This window comes from Cebus imitator, unplaced genomic scaffold, assembly GCF_001604975.1.
Source record: "Cebus imitator isolate Cc_AM_T3 unplaced genomic scaffold, Cebus_imitator-1.0 Scaffold89, whole genome shotgun sequence".
NCBI classification, from domain to species: Eukaryota; Metazoa; Chordata; class Mammalia; order Primates; family Cebidae; genus Cebus; species Cebus imitator.
Window position 1 is genome coordinate 6607144 of NW_016107404.1, and position 22523 is coordinate 6629666.

At 34.8% G+C, this 22523-nt stretch overlaps 1 protein-coding gene across 4 annotated transcripts in view; it reads left to right on the forward strand.

Annotated features, from left to right (window-relative positions):
- ERBB4 (erb-b2 receptor tyrosine kinase 4) overlaps positions 1-22523 on the forward strand; it is a 1210589-nt gene that overhangs the window by 1164921 nt on the left and 23145 nt on the right. The window lies entirely within an intron of this gene.

Consider the following 22523-nt stretch of genomic DNA (forward strand, 5'->3'; position numbering starts at 1 on the left):
CCAATTTCTTTTGACCATAGCCATAAGAACACTTTCAACTTACTGCTCATTATCTAAAATAATTTGCTTTATTTCATATTGACAGTAATAAGTAATATTCCCCTGGTGTTTACTATTCAACACATATATGTTAACCTCCTTAATCCTTAAAGTTTCTGAGGTTCTGTTATTATTATCATCCTCTTCTTTCAGATGAAGAAACTGCCACAGAGTAGTCAGGTGCAATGACTGGTGTCACACAGCTAGTCCGTGGAAGACAGGAATAATGTAAGCTAGAGATCTGCCTACTACACTGTAGTTTTGCTTCAGAGTTACTGAAGCATATTATTTCCATTATATGATTACAGTTTGGGACTTGTCTTATATCGGAAATTCCCAGGTGGTTTTCTTATAAAATGCATCTCAAACCTGCCTTACACCTTTTGCCCATCTACCTCCACTTATAAGATCTGATATGGAAAGAGACAAAGATGGAGACCTCAATTAATTTTTCTTTTCTATTAAAAAAATTGTAGCCCAAAATGAAAATTTTATCACATGCCCAATGGAGAGTAGATAACTAAAAGTTTTAAAAATAAGATCAATGAGTAGGTAATGAATAACCAGTCTTTTATTCTTGAGAGGGAAGAAAGCTTTTAAGGTATGTAAAGGAGGCACTTTGTCTTCCCTTCTGTACACTATGCAAAATTACCAAATTATGTCCCCTCGTATTTATAATTTTAAGTGGCAAATTAGTTACTTCTGGTTACAACAGTGAAATTTCAAAAAATAGTTTATTGAAATGCTATAAATCTTTTTATAGATTTCAATTCAAGAAATAGAGATTTGAGCTAACTAGATGGAATTATTGGGACAAAGTAGAAATCACAGAAGGACTTATTTGACCTTTACTCATCATTACTTATTCCACATTATTACCTGTAGATTTCTTTTTATTTTTTTCAGTCCTTCGAAAAGAAATTGTGTTTAAATATCATTTAATGTTCAGGTATTTTAAAAGCTTTATTTGTCACATATATTGTCGTAATGTTTTCCAGTCTGGTTTTATATAACTTTCATGGAAATTTCTAATATGTGCAAATGTCATGTTCCTTTCTTTCTAACATGGCTAAATTAGAAAATAAATTACTTTCATTTTAAGTTCTGTGGCTAAATTATGTGCTAATGAAATATCTTAAAAGTGAATTTTGATCAAATGTTTCTTGAGCATACGTGATGGACTTTGAAACCAAAAAAATAATAATGCATTTTGAAAACAGATTTCACTGTGCACTAATTGAGAAACTTTGGATAATGTTCTAAATATCTCTATGACTTTGTTTCCTCATTTTCTAAATGCAATAGTGCCTATCTTATATGGGTAATAATCAATTAACTTTTAAAAAATTGTGATGTATTTATAAGGCCAGGTAAAGAAATATATATTACCCTACTTTTAGAGTCATCATTTTCATTTTTACCTTTTTCCTTGTCAATATCATATATCATAAATAATAACACTTTCTTATAAGGCGTTCCACCCACTATCTATGAAAAGCTTATTAATGCAATTACTGCTTGGCCAGCAAATTATTTCTGCTGATATGTTCTAATATCAATAAAGACAGAAGTAATTTTTATAGTGGTTTTGATTTTATAAAATTCCACATAGATTTTGATAAATTACAACTTGAAAGCAATGAATCAATTCAAAATACAATGTTTGTTTGTCCAGAAAGTTGATGGATACAAATTTAAGTCATATTAGAAAACACTTACCTAATTTACAGCTGCTATTACTATTGTTAGATGTAATTTTAATATTATCTTAATTTTTTTGTTTTTGAGACAGGATCTCACTCTGTCACCAAGGCTGGAGTGCAGTAGCATGATCTTGGCTCACTGCAACCTCCACATGCCAGGCTCAAGAGATCCTCACATCTCTGCCTCCACAGTAGCTGGGACCACAGGTGTGCACCACCCCGCTCAGCTACGTTTTTATATATATATTTTTTTACAAAGATGGAATTTCCCTATGTTGCCAAGGTTGCTCTTTGAATTCCAGAACTCAAGTGATCTGCCTACCTTGGCCTCCCAAAGTGCTGTGATTACAAGTATGAACCTCCATGCCTGGCCTCAAATCTTTTTTAAACAGTCATACACCAAAAGCATTTACTGTAGCTTGATGTAAAAACAGGAGAAAATGAGAAGCCATTTAACTTCTGCAAATAGTGCTCTATATCTGTAAAATGGCTATTTAAAAAATTTCTCAAAGAATATTATGAAGATTAGCTTTTTAGTGTATGCAAGCATGTTACTCATTGATGGACCTGGAATAGATGCTCTAATAGTGTGAAAATAGATTAATTTTAACCAAATGAAGAAAGCAAAAAGAGTATTCATTCAGAGACTGCTCTAGCAACAAAGTTGGCTCCATCACTTGCATTTTGGCAGAGACTTAAGGCCAGCAAAGGAGTGGGAAAGCTGTACAGAAAAAAATTTTATAGGGAAGGCTTCACACATGTCCTCATTAGAGACTGTTGGCCTGGGGAAGCTGTAGGCAGGATAACTAGAAGTCATTGGTTAAAGGTGCATGTTTGACCTTTCTCTGTTGGTCTAAAGTTGGAAGCAAGGACGAAAATTGGGAAAGCTGCCAGTTATTAATCAATTCTGGTCATTTGGAGCTGATTGTTTTATATAAGTAATTGTTTAGCTTCCTGGGTTGTTACTAGAGATAGCAATCTGACTTCTTGCAAATCTGATTTACAAAAGGCTGGTTTACTGGGCTGTTTATTGTAGATAAGGAGGTTTGTTTCTATTTTTATATATGGTCAGGCCATTGTCCCTTTGTATATTGGATTTAGTTTCCATTGGTGCCTTTTCTCTAGATATATTTATTTAAACACATTCTGCCTAATATTTTCAATTAAATGTTCAGCATAATTTACAAATTCTCCATAGGTTTTTGTTGTTCTTTTGCTGTTGTTGTTTTGTTGTTGTTTTGCTGTCTTTTGAGTTACCTGGAGTTATATTTGTTTAGTATAACAAATTGTATATAAAATGAAATAGCAATGAATAAAAATAGTGAATAAACTGATGTGGCTGAAGATATTTTAACGTTTATGGTATTAGAAAATTTAATGTAAAAGCTTCCATGTATTTTTATAGAGAAAGACATAGTTTCAATTGCAAGCCCATTCACTCCTTTGTGAGAAATAGTTTTAAGATTAAGTGCTCCACCTCTGTCAAAACATATCAGCTAACTCTTAATTCTCTCAGCCAGTGGAAGACCGAGGAATTATAGCTACTGCATATTAGTGAAGTGGGCAACCCACAATGGATTTATCATCACAATCTAAACTTTTCATTTTTTTCCTCTCTGCTAAGAAGTAACCCTATTAGATTAGCATTTTCCTCCTCTTAACTCTTTCTCCCAGAATAGATATATAAATAAATTGAAAAATAGGCAGAAGTGAAAAATGAAGAAAAAGAAGTTTGGTATCTCAAAAATTTGATCAGTTGCTAAATTATTGAATGTAAGTTGAATATCTTGACTGCTAAAAAATGTGTGATTCTATATATTTTATACCATATCCCTGTGTCCTCAGATTAGATTTCATAACTTCAATATAGATATTTTTATAAGGTTACCACACACACTGTAATTAACCATGAGATTTCTATAAATTTAGCCCCAACTCCTGCATAAAAGAAATGAGCAAATCTTTGGTCTCTCTTATAAGATTTGTTATTTTTTGCTGTATGTTTCCTTATGATGCATAAACTAGAAGTTCAAGCAAAATGATAATGCAGATACAATGATGTCATTCTCAATGATGACATTTGAAAACGTGAGTTTCAATGGGCTTTGTGTTAGCATTTCAATAAATCAAAACCATGTCTCTTTATGAAATAAAAATATCATTAGCTAAAACTTACTGAATACTCACTATAATCCCAGTGCAATGCTAAGTGATTTAAGTTAACTATGTCACTTTTATTTCACAAAGTCCTAGGTGGTAGTTACTAATGCCCGTCCAATTTTAAGAGTTAAAAATAAAATTGAGCAATGGAAAGTTTAGATTACTTACAAATGATAAGAAAAAGAGCTAAAAATCGAGTCTGAATTTTACTTGTCCCACACAAAGACCATATTTCTAAGTTAACAGGGGATGGAGGAGGGAGAGTTCTCATTTCAAGTTACTATTAAATATCTTGCTACTGATGGGAACTAACACTTTTCATTCACTTTATGGTAATGTGGATGAAAAACAAACTCAGTTGAAAGAAATCTCACATTCTGGAACCAATTTGATGATGCTTTAATCTCATTTCTGTTTTAAAATTACCTTATCACCCAGTGACTTCTCAAAATAATGATTATATCCCATGCATTTATTATGTATTTTCTTCTAAGAAATATTTCGTTAGAAAATGATCAAAAACATTTTGGCTTACTTCTGAAAGAAGTAGGAGGTAAACAAAGGCCTAGGCAGATAAGGAAGGGTTCCCAGAGAATCTCCAACTAACCCCCACAAATGTTTACACCAGATGTTTTGTGCAGATCAGGGAGCCTGCATAGGGGACATGCCCACATTAGACGGGTGGCCCCCATGCACAGGAGTATGGGGTGGAGCCACCAGGAATTTGCCTCTTATGCAGGAGAGGACCCTGGCCTCTTCAGCTCCTGTGTAGTGGCCCTAGTATTCAATTTTGGGGGGTGGGGTGGAAACTTGCTTGCAGGACACTCTCTTTGCTGAGAGCTTTCTTTTTCACTTAATAAATTCTACTCTCCTCACCCTTCAGTGTGTCCACATGCCTAATTCTTCCTGGTCGTCAAACAAGAACCCAGATTAGCTGAGCTAAGGAGTAAAAAATCCTGCATCCACCTCTCTGCATAACTTTTTTTCCTTCTGTGATTGAACATACACAAGAAAACCCTATGGACAAAATTTAAGGACGTATCTCATAGCTAAATGATATAGTGGGATAGTTTTGTGATGTGACGAGGTTACTGTGGTTGCAATTTACCAGGGATCAACATCAATTCTAACAATGGCTGCTACTTGATAATAAATAATTGTAGTCTCAGGAAATTGGCTTGACAAGATGGTATCTTTGACATGATGCTTGAGGGATTCTGCTTATTTGTTTGTTGTGGCTGTTTTTTTTTTTTTTAGTATCAATGTGTTTATCTTTCTTTTCTTAAGCCAGGGCTCCCTCTGTCACTGGCTAGACAGGCTAGAGTGCCGTGGCACAATCATGGTTCACTGTAGCCTAGACCTCCTGGGCTCAAGTGATCCTTCTGCCTCAGCCTCCTGAATAGCTAAGACTACAGTTGTGTGCTGTTATGCCCGGTTAATCAATTAATTTTTTTTTTTTTTTGAAAGACATGGTCTTACTTTGTTACCCAAGCTGGTCTCAAGTCCTGGCCTCATGCAATCCTCCCTTCTTAGCCTCCCAAAGCACTAGGATTACAAACATGAGCCACTGCACTGGGCCTAAGTAGGAATCTTTTAAATTGTTAAATTTCTTATAATTCAAGAGTAAATGAATACATATATTGAATGTTTATTATAGGCTAGGTACTGTGTTAAGCAATGAGAGTACAGAGTTGGAAGACAGACCCCACCACCGAAGAGTTAATACTCTAGTTGAGGAGATATTATTCTGAGAGAGACATGCCAGGAATGATAGGAAAAAGACAAAACTAAATCAGTTTAAGAGGTTATAGAAAGCCATTTTAGCTGTATCTTTGTTGAAGTTGATGTTCTAGCTTGGAAGAGAAATAGTTTTAGTGGTGCAGATCTGAAATGGATCAGAAGAAAGACAAAAAAAAAAAAAAAAAAAAAAGGTGAAGAATGTGTTTTTAAGTTACTTTTTAATTTCTACTTTTTGTAATATTTCTATATTGTACATGCTTGGGAACTTTTATCAGAAGAGGTAAGATGGACTTTCTTCCAATTTTCTTTTTTTCTATCAATGTTATTGATGGCCTTCCTGAAAAACAGCTCTCAAATTCTTGTCTTCTGTTTTTGTTGTCATGAATCTATTTCAGGCCCTTATCACTTCACAGAAGTTACTATAATATTACCCTAATCAATATCTAATTTTTTTGGAAAGTAGGCCTAATTTCTAAATATGTTATTTACATTGTACCAAATGAAATATAATATTAGTATTTCCAGTGCTTGATCATTTCTTGGCACCAGTTTTTATTTTTTGGTCCTCATCTATTTACAGTATAGCTTTCTATTTCCATCAAGGGAATAAACTTGAATGATGCATGTTTTAGTAGGTCTCTCTTCAAATGATATATAATCCTATTGTCACTAACAGTTGAAGGATTTTTGAACATTTAACCAAGGAAATGTGCTGGTCATTCCACTTGACCGGTCATTGAAATTTATTTTCCACTCTTCTCTAACTCACACACACACACACAGAACTGCCCAGAGCTGCAAGCATTATCTCAACACTGATGTCTTTCAAAATATAGATCGTGTTGATGCTTTGTTTGACTTTAATGGTATGAATAATTTGCATATTTTAAGAAAGAGTTTCTCTCCTTATGTTTTATAGACTTGACTGTTGTTTTTAAATAAGAACACAATGTCAGATTGCATTCATTTATTCTTCCAAGATCTAGGAAATTACAGGGATATCAAGAATGGTTCTGACCTCTCTGGTTTTCCACTAATTTGAGAAACCTTTCAAACAGTTATTTTATAAATAGCAAAATATCAAGGGACCTTTCTGTGCAATTTCTTCTCCAATGACTCTTAAATTTAGATATTAGGTTAGTTATGCTGTTCGTTGTAAGATTTACTTGTATTTTTAAAAAGTATTCTTTTGTCTTTTACAAATTGTTATTTTTCTTTATCCCTGATTTCCTAAGAATTTTCGTAGGATTGGGTTATTATATCTTATTAAACATAATGTTAAGCCTTCTACAGTACCAGCTCTGGATTCTAAATTCTTCATTTAGCCCTATCTTTAGGAATTACAAACAAAATTGAAATATTTCCTCAATTTCTTTAGCAATAAAGAGGTAAGTTTTAGAGTTATTTATCAAATTGTATCTATAAGTCTCATACAAATCACTTTTAACAGATTTGAACATTGTATAACACCTCCTTGTTATAGTACAGTATGAATTTCTCTGTAGTCATTGCTTTATTCTTTAGGGAATTTGCTTTTTCTGTTGTTAAATAGTTCCCTGTATTCCTTTTGACATTTTCTCTTGTAATAAAATGTTAATCTTATTCTTTTTTCTCTTCAATATTTAAACAGCCTAGTCATTCATGTGTGTAAAACTAAATACCATTGGTATTATAAACTTATAAATGCATGTTTACACATGTGAGAGGTGAAATATTTCTCATAACATGATAAATCACAATGATTTTACTCCTCACCCAAACTGCAGCAGCCTTATATTTAGAATTGACTTCAAAGCTGGGGAAGGAGGAGGGATTAGCAGTGTGTGTGTGTGTGTGTGTGTGTGTGTGTGTGTGTGTGTGTGTGTGTATATATATGTAATATATATATAATGTGTATGTGTATATGTGTATATATATATACACACACACACACACACACACACACACGTACTTTTAAAACAAATACATTATTGTGTATAAAGTTCCACATGCCCATTTACACACAGAAAACCAGGCTTTCCTTACAATATGGACAACATAATTTAACCTCCCTCTTTTGGCACTTGCTTTTCCGTCCTCTTCCCTAGCATGTGTGTCCTTCTCTGGACATTTGTTTCTGCTAGATTTTCTCTGAATAGAAATAGAACCAGTGTGGTTTGTCCTTGGCCCTAGCAAACACAGATGATCTCCCAGTGAACTGATTTGCTCCACCGAGATGCACTGTTATGAGGTGGAGGCATCAGTAACTGTACTCACGGAGTTTCGGAGTTGCAAGGGACCTTAATGACCTAGTATAAAGCCTCTCATCCTATGTGTGTTTACTGATCAACTGGAAAATATAAAACCTGAAGCCTAGTGTCCTTGTGCTTCAGAGGGATTTGTGAGAAGCCATGCTTCAGTTTCTCAAGTCTAAGTCTAGTATTCAGTCCTCTATTGCTCTAATGGTTCCTCCCACCCCCGGTAAAAACTATGAAAATCTTGATTTTTGACTTCAAGTGTAGTGAGATTTAGTATCAATTGTTTTAAAAGGATCTTACTGAGAGCACATTGAGAAGCCAGAGCTCCTGCTCCATTTATGCCTCTGTGAGACTCCCTGTAATCAAGAGTTAATGATTAGGAGGAACAAATGGAATTGGTAAAGCCAAAATCAGAGCAAAAAAGCAGGGAGAACAATGTCTGTATTGGGACTTAGTCATTACCTGCTTGAAGATAAAATGATCCTTATAAGTTAAATGTTTCAAAAATCACAAACACAAACCTAAATATAGCTACCATTTATTTATTACATATCCATGTGTTAAGCTCTGCTCAGAGCTTTTTTTTACCTTTATTACCCTTAACCTTCATAAACAAGGGTAAATGAAAAGCATTACTATTGCCATTTTACAAAGGCAGAAAACGAAGCAAGAGGCAAAATATTTTTTGCTGAGGCTTCGTTTACATGGTAAAAAGGTTGTTTTTTTTTTTTTTTTTTTTTTTTTTTTTTTTTTTTTTTTTTTTTTTTTTTTTTTTTTTTTTTAACTGATCTATGCTTTTAACTTTCACCCCTCATTTGGCTTAAAAAACTAAAGAATATTATCCTCAATATAGTTATTAAACAAAATATAAGCCTAATAATTATTCAAATGGATTTTATTAAAAGATAGAAGAGATGGTACCGACTTCTAGTTTTTTAAATATTGGAAACAAATTTTATGAAGTTTTTTAGTCTAGCCTACAAAGCAGTATCTTGAAAAATATCCTCACCCCTTCACATCCTCAGAGTCTGCTACAGCAGTATAATTCTAGAATCAGTGAATCACTTTTATTCTTGTGACATTCACAAAAATAAGTGATAGCTGAACAGTACTTAAAAGTTTACAAACCGTTTTGGCATATGTGGCATTTTATTTTCACACCGGAATCCCGATTATACAGAACACGAAATTCTTGGCCTATCAAATGACTTGGTACCTTGGTCAAGAGCTTGGCAAATACCAAACGAGTGTCAGGTCTTCTGGCTCCAGATAAAATGACCTATCTGTTAAATAAGGATTCACCTGAAAGAACTTCTTGTTTTTATTGTATGTAGCTTCTTATCTGCACTAGACTTGGCTGCTGCCAAACGTGTTTCTACAACACTAAGACAATGTGTGTCTTAGAAACACTGCTTGTTTAAGGAGAGTCTAGCGCTAAAGAATGTTTGAGATCATTATGAAATTATTTTACACTTGAGCAACTATCAGCTGACATGAGAAGCCTTTTTGAACAGTTGAAATAGGCTTCATCCCTCTTTGTTAAAAAGTGCTAAAGGGGAAAATCAGAGCTGGAAACGGACACAAAGAGGAGGGAGGGACAACTGGAGAGGATCCTTAGATTGAGAATGTTAATGAATGTTTTATCTAAATCATTTAGATGGTTAATTTTTAGTATTACTGCCACGGGATTCGCAGCTCTGCTGTAAATTACTGTGAAAATCTCATCAAGAAGCCTATTCTTTACTGTACTAGACCTAGAAAGGACAATTGTGAGTTTCTTTACCCTTTATATAATAGAATTGGCACATTATCATCAACTTTCTATTCAGATTTTCTGGAAGTTATTTAATTTATGTATGTCTGTATTTATTTATTTATTTTACAAATCCATCTTTGTCTGCCAGAGCGCCCTGTTCAGGGCAGCCTGCTATGATGATTGCTTCTGCAAAGGCTTGAGAGACAGAGATGCTCTATTTTACTCTCAATAAGGATTGATGGCATTTTGAGAGGCTCAGAATATCCTTTGATTACTCCATGAAACAGAATGGAGAAGATGGTTGTGGATAGTGGGGGGTGGGCTGGCTCATCAGCTTTCCTTTGTGCACTTTCTACAGTTGAACATACCCTAATCACAAGGATCTTGTGTTTCAGTCCCTTTCCTCGCTCACCTGCCCAAATGAAATGTTCTCTTTTTAGTTCAGAATTCTGACATACCAGCGTGTGCTAAAGAGAGGCTAATTTGTGCTCTGTCGTTTTCGCTCAGACACTGTAAATGAATGGCTGTGGACCAGCCTCTCATAACACTTGAGTAAAAGCTGAATTGAGAGACGGGTACACCACCGTGGGAAAAATTCCAAATACTATGACTATATCTCTTGCAGCAAAATATACTACATTATGATGAAAGAAGTAAAGTAAATCAAAAAGGGAAAGAAATTGGAAGTTTAATCTACAACCAATTTGGTTTGCTTTTTCCAACAATAATCATAGACTATTGTTTAGCAACATTTATCCTTGTTTCCCTCCCTGGAAGAAGAAAAAAAATAGTGTTTATAATTCCTAGCATATGGAGATTGAGGTATACATAATTCATACTCATTTGGAGCCTGGTAGAGTCTCTTTTTAGAGTTAGGTATTGTAGTTATGTGTTAGAGAGACCAGGCTACTGGGTATTCTTGGGTTGAAATGACTAGATGCATTCTTTTGTGCCTAGTAATTACATTTATTTATAAGAGTATTAAATTCCTCAAAGAGTAAATAATAAGTGATACCTGTTTTATCTTGTGCCGGGTACCACAGTAAGTGTCTAATATTTATTAGTTTGTTACATCTCATGAAAACCCTTTGAGTTTAATTTTTTCTTGAACCTGGGAGGCGGAGGTTGCAGTGAGCCAAGATGATATCATTGCATTCCAGGCTGGGTAACAAGAGCAAAACTCCATTAAAAAAATTTTTTTTGTTTTTTTGAGACAGTCTTGCTCTGTTGCCCAGGCTAGAGTACAGTTGGGTGATCTCAGCTCACTGCAATCTCCCTATTCTGGGTTCAAGAAATCCTCTTACCTCAGCCTCCTGAGTAGCTAAAGCTGCAGGCGTACACCATCAAATGCAGCTTTTTTCTATTTTTTTGGTAGAGATGGGGTTTTGCCATGTTGCCCAGGCTGGTTTCAAACTCCTGGGCTCAAGCAGTCTACCCCCCTTGGCCTTCCAAAGTTCTGGAATTATAAGCATGAGGCACTGCACCTGGCCTTGAGTTTAGTTTTTTCTATTTTTTTTTCCTATTTTAGTATTTACTATTTTTTTGTTTATTATCTCTCAACTACTATTTTCATCACCTGTTTTGTATGTGGGAAAACCGAGGCATGGCTATTCAATGATAAAACCTGGCAGCTTGGCTCAAGAGTCTCTAGATGCTGTACTGTTTACCAGAACAATACATTGCCTCTCACTCTGCCTCTGACATTTTTCTCTTTTATTATTGCTAAAGCCAGTACTCAGTACATTAAAGATGAGTGTATCAGTAAAGAATTTTGACTTTTTAAACTTTTTTATCAGATTCCTCATAAATATTAATTTTGATCTTTAAAGGACTTAATCATCTTACTATTAGCTGCTTATCCATTAATTCAGACTTAGAAATTTCCACTTACCTACATTGAATAATGATTAATTCAGGCAAGTAGCAAAAGCATTTATTCATTCAATAATTGATCCATTCAATCAAACATTTATTTAGGTATCTACTATATATCTGAACTAATGACTGCCCACTAAGGCCATATTCAATCGTGCCCTCTTATTTGTAGAAGAAATTTATGAATAAGTAACCAGTCAATAAAATGCAATGGGGAAGTGTTATAATAGGGACAAAGAAAATACATGAGGGATCATGTGACCAAATAAGGGTTTTTAAGTAGCAGCATGGTAAAGTCAGACCTGGCTTCTAGTAAGAAAACTCTGGTAGCTTTTTAATATGTGAATTAAAACAAAGAGAGATTTGATTATTTCTTGAGTTAGAGAACATAAGTGGAAAGTTTGATAAAAGTGATGGTTTTGAGACAACAGGATTTGGGTATCAATTGGATGTTGCACAGTGGGAAGGACAGAAGTCAAAGGTGATGCCAAGTTTTCTCACTTCGTGACTAGGAAGATGTTAATATGACTATTAATATATGAAAACAGGTGTAGAATAAGGAGATGTAATTAATATTTGAAATATAAGTATATATAGTCATTAGTCAGGAATGTGTGTCTAGAGGTTGAGTGAAGTCAATTTGGAAACCATTATTCTTGATTAATGACATCCTGCTATTCTTTTTGAGAGAAATTTTGGTAGAATGTAGAACTAGTGAAGAGCCAAATAAATTCATTAAGGAGTAAAGGCTAGAAATGTGAATATCTTTAAAAACTCATCCATGTGAAAAGAAGAAAGAACACAGAATGTGAACTCAGTAAGATGAGTTAGAGGAAGTTTTCTAGAAAAATGGGCATCCAAACATTAGAGATGAGTGAACCAGTGGAATCACAGAGTATGGAAGATAATAGGGAAAAGGTGGAGAAAAGTCTGGGAGGAGTTAGGGGAAGGTAAGTCCATTTGTAGAAAAGTTTATCTTAGACAAGAAGAAGGAAATTTGGTATGATAAAACTTAAGAATGAGATTTTAAGCCATATGTCAGATATAAGTTTCTCTGTCCATTGAGCATTAAAATTTTATTGAACCTGAAATTCATGAATAGAAGACATTCAAGTTGCTTCCTCAGTTTTTCTTTTAATTCACTAGGAATAAAGTGCTGATTGAGGCAATTTAGTGATCTGGCAACATAGTATATCATGGAATCTGAGGTCTGCCTGCCTATATTTAAATCTGGGTTCCAGTACGTAACTAGTTCTGTAAACTTGGCCAGTTACTTAACTTCTCAGTTTATTCTGCTCTAAAATGACAGAATAATATCTACCATAGGTATATATGAAGATTTAGTGCAGCAACATAGGTAAAGCACTTCAAACTAATAACTCATTAACTATTAGCCCTTCTCTTTTTTAAAGTTCAAATTTCCATTTTGTTACTGGCTGGTTTTCTTGCCCATTAGTTCACTCATTTTCTTCATTGCATTCACACATAACAATATTAACATTGAATGTAAATGGCATAAATGCCCCAATCAAAAGACACAGACTGGCAAACTGGATAAAAAGTCAAGACCCATTGGTGTGCTGTATCCAGGAAACCCATCTCACATACAAAGACACACATAGACTCAAAGGGATGGAAGAAGATTTACCGAGCAAATGGAGAACAACAATAAAAAAAATAAACAGGGGTTGCAATCCTAGTCTCCAATAAAATGGACTTCAACAGATCAAAAGAGACAAAGAAGAGCATTATATAACGGTAAAAGGATCAATACAACAAGAAGAGCTAACTATCCTAAATATACACGCACCCAACACAGGAGCACCCAGATACATAAAACAACTTCTTAATGACCGAAAATGAGATTTAGACTCCCACACAATAATAGTGGGAGACTTCAACACTCCACTGTCAATATTAGATCAATGAGACAGAAAATTAACAAGGACATCCAGGACTTGAATACAAAGCTGGACCAAGCAGACCTAATAAACATATACAGAACTCTTCACCCCAAATCCACAGGATATACATTTTTCTGAGCACCACGTTGCATTTACTCTAAAATTGACCACATCATTGGAAGCAAATCACTCCTCAGCATATGCAAAAGAATAGAAATCAACAGTCTATCAGACCACAGCACAGTCAGATTAGAATTCAGGATTAAGAAACACACTTAAATCTGCACAACCACTTGGAAACTGAACAACTTGCTTCCGAATATCAACTGGATAAGCAATGAAATGAAGGGAGAAATAAAGATGTTCTTCAAAACCAATCAGAATGAAGACACAACTTACTAGAATATCAGGGACACCTTTAAAGAAGTGTCAAGAGGGAAATTTATAGCAATAAATGCCCACACAAGAAACAAAGATCTAAAATTGACACCCTATCAAAATGGAAAGAGCTAGAGGAAGAATATCAAAAAAACTCAAAAGCAGAAGACAAATAACTGAGAACCAAACTGAAGGCGATAGAGACATAAAAAACCCTTAAAAAAAAATCAATAAATCCAGGAACTGGTTTTTGAAAAGATCAACAAAATAGCCAGACTAATTAAAAAAAAGGGAGAATAATCAAATAGATGCAATAAAAAAAAGATAAAGATGATCCCACAGAAATACAAACTACCATCAGAGATTACTACAAAGGCTCTATGCACATAAACCAGTAAACCAGGAAGAAATGGATAAATTCCTGGACACTTGTGCTCTACCAAGACCAAACCAGGAGGAAGTTGAAACCCTGAATAGACCAATAACAAGGACTGAAGTTGAGGCAGCAATCAATAGACAACCAATGAAAAAAAGTCCAGGTCCAGACTGGTTCACAGTCTTCCAGACATACAAAGCGAAGCTGGTTCCATTCCTTCTGAAACTGTATCAAACAATACAAAAAGAGGGAATCCTCCCTCACTCATTTTATAAGACCAACATCATCCTGATACCAAAACCAGGCAGAGACTTTCCATGATGAACATCGACACAAAAATCTTCAATAAAATACTGGCAAACCAAATGCAACAGCATATCAAAAAGCTTATTCATCATGATCAAGTAGGCTTCATCCCAGGGATGCAAGCCTGGTTCAACATATGCAATTCCATAAACATAATCCATTACATAAATGGAACCAAAGACAAAAACCACATGATTATCTCAATAGATGCAGAGAAGGTCTGTTACAAAATTCAACAGCTTTTCATGCTAAAAACTCTCAATAAACTATGTATCAATGGAGTATTGATGGAACATATCATAAAATGATAAAAGCTGTTTATGACAAACCTATAGCCAATATCATACTGAACAGGCTAAGCTGGAAGAATTCCCTTTGAGATCAGGTAATAGACAAGGATCCCCTCTCTCAGCACTTCTATTCAATATAGTATTGGAAGTTCTAGCCAGAGCAATCAGGCAAGAAAAAGAAAGGGTATTAGGAAAGGAGGAAGTCAAACTGTCTCTATTTGTAGAGGACATGATTGTATATTTAGAAGACCCCATCATCTCAGCCCAAAACCTTCTCAAACTGATAAGCAACTTCAGCAAAGTCTCAAGATACAAAATCAATGTGCAGAAATCACAAGCATTCCTGTATACCAATAACAGACAAACAGCCAAATCAAGAGTGAACTCCCATTCACAATTGCTACAAAGAGAATAAAATACCTTGGAATACAACTTTCAAAGAATGTAAAGGACCTCTTCAAGGAGAACTACAAACCACTGTTCAACGAAATGAGAGGACACAAAAGATGGAAAAACATTCCATGTTCATGGTTAGGAAGAATCAATATTGTGAAAATGGCCATACTGCCCAAAGTAGTTTACAGATTTAACGCTATCCCCATCAAGCTACCAATGACCTTCTTCACAGAACTGGAAACAAACACCTTAAACTTCGTATGGAACCAAAAGAGAGCCTGCATAGCCAAGTCAATTCTAAGCAAAAAGAACAAAGCAGGAGGCATCACACTACCGGACCAAGCTATACTACAAGGCTACAGTAATCAAAACAGCATGGTACTGGTGCCAAAACAGAGACATAGACCAATGGAACAGAACAGAGGCCTCAGAAGCAACACCATGTATCTACAACCATCCGATCTTTGACAAACCTGACAAAAACAAGCAATGGGGAAAGGACTCCATGTTTAATAAATGGTGTTGAGAAAACTGGCTAGCAGTGTGCAGAAAGCAGAAACTGGACCCTTCCTGTCAACTACACTAAAATTAACTCCAGAAAGATTAAAGATTTAAACATAAAACCTAACACCATAAAACATCAGAAGAAAATGTAGGCAAAACCATCCAAGACATAGGCATAGGCAAGGACTTCATGAAGTACTTGAAGTTGCTTATCAGTTTGGTGAAAACACCAAAAGCAATGGCAAAGAAAGCCAAGATAGACAAATGGGATCTAATTAAAATTCAGAGCTTCTGTATAGCAAAAGAAACCATCATTAGAGTGAACCGACAACCAACAGAATGGGAAAAAACTTTTGCAGTCTACCCATCTGACAAAGGGCTAATATCCAGAATCTACAAAGAACTAACACAGATATACAAGAAAAAAACAACCTCATTCAAAAGTGGGGGAAGGATATGAATAGACACTTTCCAAAAGAAGGCATATATGAGGCCAACAAACATATGAAAAAATGCTCATCATCACTGGTCATTAGAGAAATGCAAATCAAAACTACATTGAGATACCATTTCATACCAGTTAGAATGGCAAACGTTAAAAAATCTGGAGACAACAGATACTGGAGAGGACATGGAGAAATAGGAACACTCTTACACAGTTGGTGGAAGTGTAAATTAGTTCAACCATTGTGCAAGACAGTGTGGTAATTTCTCAAGGTTATCTAGGAGTAGAAATTCCATTTGACCCAGCAATCCCATTACTGGGTATATACCCAAAGAACTATAAATCATTCTACTAGAAAGACACATGCACACATATGTTCATTGCAGCCCTGTGTACAATAGCAAAGACCTGGAACCAACCCAAATGCCCATCAATGATAGACTGGACAAAGAAAATGTAGCATATATATACCATGGAATACTATGCAGCCATAAATAATGATGATTTCCTGTCCTTTGGAGGGACTTGGATGAACCTGGAAACCATCATTCTCAGCAAACTGACACAAGAACAGAAAACCAAAACACTGCATGTTCTCACTCATAGGCAGGTGTTTAACAATGAGAACACATGGACTCAGAGGAGCATCACACACTGGGGGCAGCTGGGGGCAGGGCTAGGAGAGGGACAGCAGGGGGTGGGGAGGTATAACATGGTGAGAAATGCCGGATATAGTCAAACGGGGAATAGAGGCAGCAAACCACCTGGTTATGTATGCACCTATGCAACAACCATACATGACCTGCACATGTACCCCAGAACCTAAAGTAAAATAAAAAACACACAAAAAATAAAGTTCCGATTTCCTAATTTCCACATTTTATTGATCCTTGCCCCTTCCTTGATTTTCACAACTCAGTCTCTTCTCTCATTTCTCCAACAACAAAAGTAACTCATACCCAGATTTGGTGAATGTGGTAGATTATATTGAAAACAGAACTGGTGGATTAGGTTAAGGGGTCACTTCATAGAAAGTACAGCTGCCTACTGTTTAATCCTCTTCTCTGACTTTTTCAGCTGTTTCCTCTCAGATTGATCTGGAGGTCCAAAGTTTCCTTTCCCTATTTTGTGATATAATTTTCCTTCTCATCTGAAGGTTTGATACTTAGCTCTTAGTTGACTCATAAACTACACAGGCACTTAACCAAGATTATTAAAATTGTTAACTAAGTTTAAAAAATGTTTTAACAAAGTTGTCTGTTAAGAGGCAATTCAGTCCAGTTGAAATCAGTAGTAAATTTTCTATTTTATTATAATTTAGAGAATAAATTGAGGAACACTAAAGTACTCCCAACCTATGGACATTTAGATTCTATTCTATTATGTATAGAATAGAATCTATATATAATTCTAGAGAAAATAAAAATTTAAATGCAGGCTGTTGACAGGGAAGAGAGCAGGGCTGTGTGAGGAAGCTTAGAGACTGGCCAAGGCTTAGGAAATACGCCAAGGTAAGGCATACAAAGATAAATGAGGGGCTAATAAATCTAAGGATCACCAAAGGCATAGAAAACATGGCTTTTGTGAGGTGCCATTCTGCTCAAATGCATGATTGTTCAGTAGCACTGATGGAACTAGCAGGAAAGGAGAGGGAACAAAAAACATAAGAGTTGAGCTCTGATAGGGCAGTTGCAAAAATAATGCTGAAACTGAAAGAACTAAAGATTACCTTGAGGATCAGTGATATAAGGATAATGGGGTATAAGTAACATTTTTCTCTTATCTATGTACCTGATTATATAATTATAATTATGTAAATACTAACCTTGTATATCTACTAACATATTAAATATATAACTATGTAAATACTAACATTGTATATCTACTATCAACTAAATATGCCAGGTTCTTGAAATACATTCCCACAAAATGTAATACTAATGAAAAGGAAAGAGTATTCTTTCTTCATTTTAGGGTAAGGAAACTGTGACTCAGAGAGGTTGAGAAGCTTGTAATAAAGCTTTGATAAGTGCCAAAGTATTCAAAAGCATAGCTGGCTTACTTCAAAAACCATGGTGGAAAAATAAAGTGGCAAAGGATTAATTGAGGAGCAGAAAAAGTAAATCAGAAGAACTGATTGAGCTAGAGAAAGGAAATCAATGCACAGAAAGAATATGACATTACGGTCAGAGAAAGGGATTTTTAAAGAATTGGTAACGAGCGCTTTTCGTAGTGATGTCAAAATGTAGCTATATGGTAGTTAAAGTGCAGTGGAGATGAGATCGTAGGCAGAAAGGGCCTACAGAATTATAATGCTGAGGTATTTAGTGGTGTTGATGGTCAAAGGTGTTGGGACTGAGCCAGGCATGATAGAAATCTCAGTGATACCAATGAGCATGAACACTGAGTGTTGGACAATGTCTCCCAAGACTGTAGATAATAGTCACAAAGATAAGGACCTGTGGTATAATTGTTTAGCATCGGTTTTCAGAAGAAGAGGGGCTTGAATAAATATTGAAGAGCTAGTATCTGGAACCTTACAGCATGTTAACCTTGGCTCTGAGGCCTGAGTTGAATCATGGAATAGACATTCTCCGTTAGATAAACTATTCCAAGAAAGCAAGAAAGGATGTGCAGGGTGGCATCTCATGAAAGTCAGGTTTTTGATAAATAATAAACTGTAGGGAACATTTTCAAAAACAGTGAGGGTTGAATGGAGCAGTTCCAGGTTTTGTGGAACCAGACACTTACAATTTAGAGTAGGGGTGGAGCATCTTTGAGAAAATAAAAATTTAAACAAAAATAAAAATTTTAGTTTTACAAATTTTAGACAATTCCCCAATCATGTGAATCTATGACTTGAGTTCTTTACCAGGCCTATAACTGAAAAGTCTGAAGCTTAAACTTCATTGCTTCAAGGTAAATCCACCTTTGGGTTGAGGAGATCAAAAAACATATAGGAGGAACGGCTGTCAGGAATTAACTACCAGTTTCATATAACATGTTAATGAAAACTGTTTTAGGGACTTCTGGTATTTAGAACATCAAGATGAATGGGGTGGACTCTGGGAGTTTAATATAATGACAAAAACTCCTTATTTATTGTACCTTCTCTTTTCTAGGGGAGGATAGTCCAGCACATTTTAAAATTTTATTGGAGGCTGATAAACGTTTTATGAATGTTCACCTGTCTATATGTTTAGTATGAGCTTGCTACTTGTTTTTGCTCTTCCCTTGACCAGAATTTCCAAGCAGGAAAATATGAAAGCATTTCAAAGCAAATAATTCACAGGCTGGGCTTGTGTCAGATTCTCTGGAAAATACATTCTCCTGCATAATTTACCTTCAGTATGCCTTCATATGGCAATGAACCAAATAAAAATTCTAGAATTGATGCCAGGGCACTAATACTACTTTTAATTACTTTTACTTGAGCTTTTGGTCACTTTTCAGTAAGAATTTAAGAGATCAGTCCTAAGAATAATCAAAATGTTCCCTTTTCATTTTTGGAAGGATAACTAGATCTAAATTTTCTTCACCAAAATGGAAGCTACTAGGTAACTTTTTACTACTTGGATAAGAACATTTAGGAGAAATATGAGACAGGAAACTAATGTAACTGGTTGGTTATCTACTTAAAGTACTTGTTACCCTAAAAGACAACGGTGATGAACTAGACAGGGTATCTAAAAGTCTTGGATGTATTTATACATGATGAAAACAGTGGTGGTTCCTAAGAGAGCTTGGGGTGGTTAATATTTAAGAGTCCTGACAAAATGGTATTCTCTTCTTTGTGAATATATTCATAAGATCATGTATTAATATTTTCTTTCATTGGAACATAGCTGTATGCTGGCTTAATATTTTTCTTTAGATATGATAAATAATAATTGTGCTAGTAATATAATAAATGACAAAGTGGCCCAGAAAATGTAAAGGAGGTTTTTCTTATCTTTCTACTGCTTTTTTCTTTGGCATTTATTAGCAGAAAAACTGAAAGCTAGGGTATAGGATATGTGAAAATGTTTAATCTATTTTATGTTTTCCAACTCCTTATCACTTAAATTACTTTAAGGTTGCAAATCTAAGCACTTGTCTGTAAGCTGGCTACTTTCTTTCCAAAGTGCATCTTTCTTAAACATGTTTATTTTTTTCAAAATCTACAAAAGGCTTCAGATCTCAATTTATTAAAGAGATGACATATAGGAATGATGTCTCCACCAAACAGGGCATGGGAGTTCAAACATTTCCTGCATTACTACACGCCTCTCAGTGTGTCAACTTTCTCTAAAAAGACCAGCAATCACAGGGAAGGAAAAATTCAATTGAAGCACTCATTCAGCACAGAGGACTTCTCCTTGGCCTGTTGACAATGCCTCATTATGAATTCTGAGATATATCTTATTAAGACTCTGGATGCTTTCAAGTGTTCAGTAGAAGTAATTTTAAAAAATCAAGGCCAACTCATACTCTATAAAAAGTGTGAATTTCTAATGTTTGTGTTCCTTTGACTTTCTCACCCTCATCATCTGAAGTAAACAAAAATAATGAAGATTTTATTTCAGTTTATCATAATCCCCACTGTTAGGTCGTTCAGTTAATTTACTGCACTTGGTTAAGGATATTACTACTGGATAGTTCATGTATACCTTTCCGTGACTAAGTGGTGAGAGTTCTAAGGAATCTGTATTTGATTTACTGCTACGCTGGAAAAAAAAAAAAATAAAAAAAAAAAAAAAGAGTAGCATTTTTAATTTTCAAAGAAATGCTTTAAAATAATTTTAAATGTTGTATTGACATTTAAATGAAACGTACATTATTTCTCACAATTTTAGTTATGTCAATAACAGCAATTATTTTGATAATTGTTTCAAATAAAATTTTTTTTCATTTTTTAAATTTAAAATTTTTAATCTTTGCGGGTGCATCGTAGGTATATATTTTGGGTGTATTTGAGATATTTTGATACAGGCATACAATACAATGTCTAATAATCGCATCAGGGTAAATAGGGTTTCCGTCATCTCAAGCATTTATCCTTTGTGTTACAAGCAATCCAGTTATATGCTTTTATTTATTTTAAAATATACAATTAAATTACTATTGACTATAGTCACTCTTGTTATCAAATACTAGATCTTATTTATTCTATTTTTTGTTTTACTTACCCGTTAACCATCCCTACTTCCCCCTACTCTCCCATGGACTACCATCCCCAACCTCTGGTAACCATCCTTCTACTCTGTCTCCATTCATGTCAATTGTGTTAATTTTTAGCTCCTACAGATATGTGAGAACATGCAACGTTTGTCTTTCTGTGCCTGACTTATTTTACTTCAAATAAAATTTTGATACAATATTTGCAAAATAACCTCTATCCTCACACAGATAATCATGTCATTGTGCAAATACTTTGATTGTCGTATACAAGAAGTGTATGCCCATTTGGATGGCAGCATTTAGTTGACTTTGTATGAGAGATACTTGGAAAAATTCAGCACTCAGCTGTATTCTCTTTACGTCACTGGAGTAAAAAGCCTATTGCACATTTGTCTACTACGTTATTCTATTCAAAGATATTTCACATACACATGATCTGATAAAGCTCATAAAGCACACAACAAAGGCACTGTTATTCCCATTTTACAGATGGGAACACTGAGTTTAGAGAATACTGTTTTATGGCAGCGGGGCTGTTGGGTGACAGTCCTTTTCTCTAATCAAGAGCTCTTCTCCAGCAGCTACTTCCCTTCTGAGAGACATACACTATGTAATAGTGCATGATTTAGAATTTCATTGACTTATAATTTTGACTTTATACAGCATTCAGCCATGATTATCCTCAAAATATTTTTTAAAATTTAAAAATGCATTTGTTCTGTGCACCACGGTTTGGAAATGTCGTTAGGTAGTATGTACCACTTGTAGAGAAAGGATACATTTTGCATCTGCCTATAGTTGTTTAATCTACAAGGTCTGTCGTTCTTATTGTTCTTAGTTAACAATTTATATTTTTCAGGGATACAGCTAAACTCTGGTTCTCTAGGCCTCCAAAGCAATAGGAAATACATAAGTGTGTCTTAGGGGAATGTTGTCATACTAGTAATAGAACCTTAAAGCTTTATAGCTGAATGTAAAATGATCATTGCATTCAGAATCATTCACCATATGTAAGAATACTTTTTTAAAACTTTGCCATTAGAATTAAGATTTCCAACAATGCCTTCAGAAATAGTAACTGATATTGACAGGAAGAATATGCAAGATATAATAGTAAGATAATTGCATCTGAGTTCAATTCCTCCCAAGCTGTCTGCAGAATATCAGGAATGCTAAAATAATACCACATTCTTTAAAACTTATCCAACTGTCTTAATGGAGTCACTGAGATTTAAGACATATTTTAATCTATCA